Source organism: Helianthus annuus, chromosome 16 (genome assembly GCF_002127325.2).
Source record: "Helianthus annuus cultivar XRQ/B chromosome 16, HanXRQr2.0-SUNRISE, whole genome shotgun sequence".
In the NCBI taxonomy this organism is placed as follows: Eukaryota; Viridiplantae; Streptophyta; class Magnoliopsida; order Asterales; family Asteraceae; genus Helianthus; species Helianthus annuus.
In genome coordinates, this window is record NC_035448.2 from 40,637,309 (window position 1) to 40,644,501 (window position 7,193).

The following is a 7,193-nucleotide window of genomic DNA, read 5'->3' on the forward strand; positions in this document are numbered from 1 at the left end:
TATTGGGGAAATAGCAAAAGATTTCAGCAAAAAAGAATATCAATATCAACACTACTCTTAGTAGCAAAGTGGGGAGGGGGGATAAAACACTATTTTGGGTTGACACGTGGATCGGCAGTGAACCAATGAAGGTACAGTTCCCTAGCTTATATCGGTTATCTTTAAGGAAAAGAGCAAAGGTTCGGGAGGTTTACAGGATTACGAATGGAGGGGTATTGTGGGATTAGGCTTGGATTAGAGCTCCGAATAGTGAAGCGGAAAAGGAAGAAATGGAGTCTTTGAATCAGCAGTTACAGCAACAAATACTGACCAACAGTGACGACGTGTGGATATGGAGACAATTCGAGAACCAGGACTTCAGTGTGAAGAACGTGAGGCTGACTTTGGGTCGAAACTTGGATATAAATTCATCACCAAATTCTTTCTGTTGGAACAATTGGGCGTCGGGTAAAAGCACAGCTTTCGTTTGGCGAGCTATAGACGAAAAAATCCCATCGGCCATAGCTTTAACTGGTAGAGGAATGATGTTACAGGATACGACGTGTAAAATCTGTGGAGCGGATGACGAGAGTGCAGCTCATATTCTGCTAAGATGTAATTTCGATAAGAGAGTTTGGGAAGCCGTGACTACTTGGACAAGATTTCCGATGGCAAACAATGGGAATAGTGTAACGGAACTGCTGCAATCAATCTTGGAATGCCACAGGAGCCGGATTGTAAGGAAAATTTTACATGCTATTGTAATTCAAAGAGTTAATAGCCAAAATGGTCCCTGAGGTTTGCTCACTTTTGCCACTTTATTCAAAAATTCAAAATTTTTAAATCTGGGTCCCAGAGGTTTGCATTTTGTTGCCATTTTAGTCCAAATTTCAAAAACTCCCTTTTTTGACTGTTGCAACCAGCCTATTTTGTCCTTTTGTGCAGGGGTATTTTGGTCATTTTTATGAGTTATTATAACAAACTCAGATCAAGAACCCAGAATACCCATGCGCAAAAGGACAAAATAGGCTGGTTTCAACAGTCAAAAAAGGGAGTTTTTGAAATTTGGACTAAAATGGCTACAAAATGCAAACCTCAGGGACCCAGATTTAAAAATTTTGGATTTTGGACTAAAGTGGCAAAAGTGAGCAAACCTCAGGGACCATTTTGGCTATTAACTCTAATTCAAACCATGTGGATCTTATGGAAAAGTAGAAATGATAGAATCTTTTCGGGAAGACAACGAACGACACAAATGATCATAGAGGAGATAAAAGACACATCCCTTCAAGGCGTAAGACAAAGATCAAAGCACAACACGATAACAAAACAACAATGGTGGGAATTCAATTTCAATGTGTAGGTGAACGGTTTTGGTTTTCTTTCTATGTTTCTTTTTTTCCGGTTTGTTTTTTCTATTGTATTATGTTTCAGTTTCTGGCTGAGAACATTTTGGGCATCAATCTTTTATGAATGAAAGTTCCGTTGGTTATTAAAAAAATTTAAAGAAGTTCGCCGCGTTGCGGCGAATTTCTTTTATTATTTAGTCTGTGTTTACATGTGTTTTAAAATCACTACGATTGTGTTGCGAACGGAACTGCTGAGAAGAATAAAAAAATGTAGAAAAAACACTTAAAGATAACCGAAAGAAAATCAACCAAAAAAGTTGCATGGTAACGATGTTGTTCGTATGAAACCCGTGGTCAGAAATGAGCATATTGGTCTGGGTACTGGTACCAAATTTGCCGAACCGAAAGATCCTAAGTACCAATTCGGTACCGACTTTTAACGTTTCTGGTACCGGTTCACTACCGGTTTTTTACGTTCATATACCGGTAGCATAACCGGTATTTTCGGTATCAGTACCGATCGATTCACTACCGTTTTTTACCTTCATATACCGGTACCGTAACCGATATTTTCGGTATCAGTACCAATTCTGTATCGGTTGGTACCGAGCTCATCCCTACCCCTAAAACTAAAAAAAGAAAAAATTAAAAGTTGAAGAAAATCAACAAAAAAAAGTTGCACGATACAGTTGTTCGCTCGGTAACCGTGATCAGGGATGAGCAAATGATACCGGGTAGCAGCACTGAATTTCCCGAACGAAAAGATTTCTAATATCAATTCAGCACCACCTTTTGGCGTTTTCTGTATTAGGGCCGGTTTTTACCTTCATGTAGTGATACCGAACATGATCGTACCGGTATTTTCGATACCAGTATTGGTTCGATACCGGTTGACACCAAGCTTATCCCAACCCCTAATATTAAAAAAATGATTAAAATATTAAAAAAAGGATTAAAGTTAAAAAGCAAAGAAAATAACTATTATTATAATATTAAAATAATAAAAGTATTAAAAAACTATATATTATTATAATATTAAAATCACTATTCATTTTAATTCGTTTAGTAATATATAGTAATATATAATAATAATAATAGTAGTAGTAGTAGTAGTAGTAGTAGTAGTAGTAGTAGTAGTAGTAGTAGTAGTAGTAGTAGTAGTAATAATACTACTAATAGTAGTAGTAGTAGTAGTAATAGTAATAATAATAATAATAGTAATAATAATAATAGTAGTAGTAGTAGTAGTAGTAGTAGTAATAATAATACTAATAGTAATAATAATACTAATAGTAATAATAATAATAGTAATAGTAATAATAATAGTAATAATAGTAATAGTAGTAATAATAGTAATAGTAGTAATAATAGTAATAGTAATAATAATAATAATAGTAATAATAGTAATAATAATAATAGTAATAATAATAATAATAGTAATAATAATAATAGTAATAATAATAATAGTAATAATAATAATAATAATAGTAATAGTAATAATAGTAATAATAATAGTAATAGTAATAGTAATAATAATAGTAATAGTAATAATAATAGTAATAGTAATAATAATAGTAATAGTAATAGTAATAGTAATAGTAATAGTAATAATAATAATAATAATAATAATAATAATAATAATAATAATAATAGTAATAATAATAGTAATAATAATAGTAATAATAATAATAATAATAATAATAATAGTAATAGTAATAGTAATAATAGTAGTAATAGTAATAGTAATAATAATAGTAATAGTAATAGTAATAATAATAATAATAGTAATAATAATAGTAATAGTAATAGTAATAATAATAATAATAGTAATAATAATAGTAATAGTAATAGTAGTAATAATAATAATAATAGTAATAATAATAGTAATAGTAATAGTAATAATAATAATAATAGTAATAATAATAGTAATAGTAATAGTAGTAATAATAATAATAATAGTAATAATAATAGTAATAGTAATAGTAATAATAATAATAATAGTAATAATAATAGTAATAGTAATAGTAGTAATAATAATAATAATAGTAATAATAATAGTAATAGTAATAGTAATAATAATAGTAATAGTAATAATAATAGTAATAGTAATAATAATAGTAATAGTAATAGTAATAGTAATAATAATAATAATAATAATAATAATAATAATAATAATAATAATAATAATAGTAATAATAATAGTAATAATAATAGTAATAATAATAATAATAATAATAATAGTAATAGTAATAGTAATAATAGTAATAATAGTAATAATAATAATAATAGTAATAGTAATAATAATAGTAATAGTAATAATAATAGTAATAGTAATAGTAATAGTAATAGTAATAATAATAATAATAATAATAATAATAATAATAGTAATAATAATAGTAATAATAATAGTAATAATAATAGTAATAATAATAATAATAATAATAACAATAATAATAATAATAATAATAATAATAATAATAATAATAATAATAATAATAATAATAATAATAATAATAATAATAATAATAATAATAATAATAATAATAATAATGTATCCACCCAAAACCTATTGTTTTTACCGTCCCCAACTATCCCTTTCATGAAATTTATCATCCTTAACCCTCCTATAACCGTTTTGCTTTCCACTTGAAAAATTTTATTCCAAACTCCTGAAATCAGCTTATTACATGGGGATGCTTATATAGCAACTTTATCAAATGACTAAGTTTATAGTTCTTTTACTAATAATTAAATATTTTATAAGTATATACATATTGTAATCTAACTTTTATTTTTTGTAACCGTGCATGCTATGATGTAGGGGTGCTAAACGGATCGTGTTTGTGGATTGGCGGGTTCAACCCAACCGTACCAAAAAAATTTAAACGAACCTGAACCCGAACCCGAACCTGACCCGAATAGGCGAATATTCGCAGGTTGACCCGAACCCGACGTGTTTAAACCAATTTTTTTTTATTTTTTATTTTTTCAACAAATAAATATATTAAAAGTAACATCTACTATAAAAACACAAGTTTATATAATATAATTATCTATATATTAAAAAACAAAATTAATAAATAGTGTCCAACCCATTAAGAAGTTGCCACGTGGCAACTGTTTATTTTTTGTTTTTTTATTTATGCTATATAATTTTTCTTCAATTAGTCGCGTTTGTTAACTTGAAAAAAAAAAAACTAAATTTATAACTTTTGATTAATTTTTTCGGACGTTTTGTTGTAAATTTTGTTGAGAGTTTGTATTCAAATTAGAGTGTACATTTTGTTTTTTATATATATGTTATATGAGCGCATGACAGTATCGTGGTGGTACCCTGACGAATCGAACCGATTCCTACCAAACAATTGTTTTCAACCGATGTAGATCACATGTTGATATACTTTTGGTCATATCACGATTTTATTGATTTGTTTTTTTTTCTTTTTCGGTTGCTATAACGGGCGTCGGTACTGTAATATAACGAGATGAAGCGATTCCAATCAATTTCCTATCGCGAAGCATGGAGAATCCATCGGCGCAACGCGCCGGTTTTGATACCACTAGTTAGATTAAAATCATATAATCTTATGTCAATTTCTATTTTTTAGTTATAAGTATAGCATAAAATACACACACAATTTAATTTATAACATTAAACTTATTGTAATAAATGTAATATAATAGAAATGGGTTAAACGGGTCAACCCGACTGGGTTGACCCGAACCCGTTCAGACTAAACCAAAACCTATGAATTTCGTGATAGGTTCGTATCGTGTTTTCGGGTCGTGTCAGAAATTCACACCCAGACTGCATGCTAAGTTGTTTTAGCAATCATTTAATTTGATTCTATAACCAGATTTTTACCCGCCGCGCGTTGCGGCAGCATACGTGTTGTGGCGGCATAGAAAGTTAAGTAATTGGATTGCAATTTGTTTTATCATACATCAACAACCATGATTAAAAATCGGAGTAGAAACGTAAGTAACTCGATTGCGAACAAAGACATAAACAAAGAGTTACTATACAAAGGCACAAACAAAGGGTAACCCGTCTTCATCAATGTGGCATAGGTCTCCTATTGTTAACCATCCGGTTGAATCTAAAGTAGACGTGGTTGCCTCCAGATTATTTAAGTAACCTGCAAATCGTTGTTTATAAACATAGGACATAGGAGATCTCAGTCATTTTTGAGGGATGCATTACGAATTCATTGAGTGAATCTACGTTGATGAAGACATGTTTATTCACGATTTTCATCAATGTAGTTTTCCATATGCTACAACAATCAAGAAATCAAGGAAGATAAAAAAACATAATTTAAGTATTTGGGGTCGTTTGTACAAAGGGATGGTGACATAGATAGTGATGTAACCCATCGCATACAGGCTGGCTGGTGTAGATGGAGAGCAGCAAGTGGAGTATTGTGCGATAGGAGATTCCCAACTAAACTAAAGGGGAAGTTTTACAGGGTAGCAGTTAGGCCAGCTATGCTATATGGAACAGGCTGTTGGGCTATCAAGAAGACACAAGCGCGCAAGATGGAGGTAGCAGAGATGAGGATGCTGAGGTGGATGTGTGGACACACGAGGTTGGATCGAATAAGAAATGAGTTTTTTAGGGAAAGATTAGGAGTGGCTAGTATATCGGATAAGATTAAGGAGGGGAGATTGAGATGGTTTAGGCATGTGAAGCGGAGGCAAATGACGGCACCAGGTAGAGTGGTGGAAACTCTTACTGTGGAGGGGAGGAGAGGAAGAGGCAGACCCAAACTGACATGGGAAGAGCAGATTAGGCATGATTTACTAGAGTTGCATCTTTCCGAGGACATGGTCCAAGATAGGACTTCGTGGAGGCGTAGGATTAGAGTTAAGGACTTCTAGAGGATATTGTAGTAAGGACTTCTTATTCTTTAACTGACTTTACCAGCGACTGACTTCTTGTGTTTATGCCGAAATGAGGTTGTATGCTATTATACAATGATTTACATTATACTGTGTCACTCTGATCATTTTCTTGGTATAGGTGACTGTTTTTTTTCTATATTCTATTTGTCTATATTCTTTGACTTGATGTGTTGGTATGTTGTTCGTCTTGGAGCCGAGGGTCTCTTCTGGAAGCAGCCTCTCTATCCTTAGGGATAGAGGCAAAGTCTGTCTACATCCCACCCTCCCCAGACCCTATAAGTAGCTTTGCTATTTGTGGGATTTACTGGGTATGGTTGTTGTTGTTGTAGTTTACGATTTTCAAGATACATATAAATAAGTTCTTTTACCTCATTTGATCCTTCCATTTCAAATGTGCTAATATCTGCAACTATTATCTCCACATCTCCACACCAAGTTTCCTGGGTATAAAAAGCACATTGTTGTTACACTTACTTCAGAGGTGCCAATTTCCAATCATCTACTTATAAATACGTCTTCATCTTTAACGGGTCAATAATATAAAATAAAAAACGAATAATGCATACGAATGCCGTTCCTAAGTATTCATAGGTTTTATCAAGGCCACATAGATATAAAAAAACATTTTTAGAGGCCCACCCAATTTTCAATTTGGTTTCCTCTGTTGATTCCAAAAATACTAATAAAAACTAATGCAATATTTAAGCCTTTATCACATCTAGAGTTCTTTGAATGACAAAAACGACATGCAATTACTCAAAATAATTGGCTCTAGATAGAGTGCAAAAACAAATTCGAGTAGAACCAAGGGCATTTTTGTCAACTATGGAAGCGACTGAAGCTTTAAAGTTATTGCCATTTTGTCATTTCCAATATTTTTTTGCCAGACTCAGCCTAACAAAAACCAAACTAAGCCACTCTGATACCTGGGTGGCGGGTGGCGTGTAAAGTTGTTTTAAT

The 7,193-nt window shown here is 31.3% G+C and overlaps 1 long non-coding RNA gene across 1 annotated transcript; it reads right to left on the reverse strand.

Annotated features, from left to right (window-relative positions):
- Positions 1-5,246: 5,246 nt before the first annotated feature.
- On the reverse strand, positions 5,247-6,705 carry LOC118488118. Its single transcript, XR_004883783.1, has 2 exons — positions 6,602-6,705; positions 5,247-5,467 (listed from the first exon to the last, which is right to left on the reverse strand). It is a non-coding gene; the product is annotated as an uncharacterized LOC118488118 (long non-coding RNA).
- Positions 6,706-7,193: the final 488 nt, after the last annotated feature.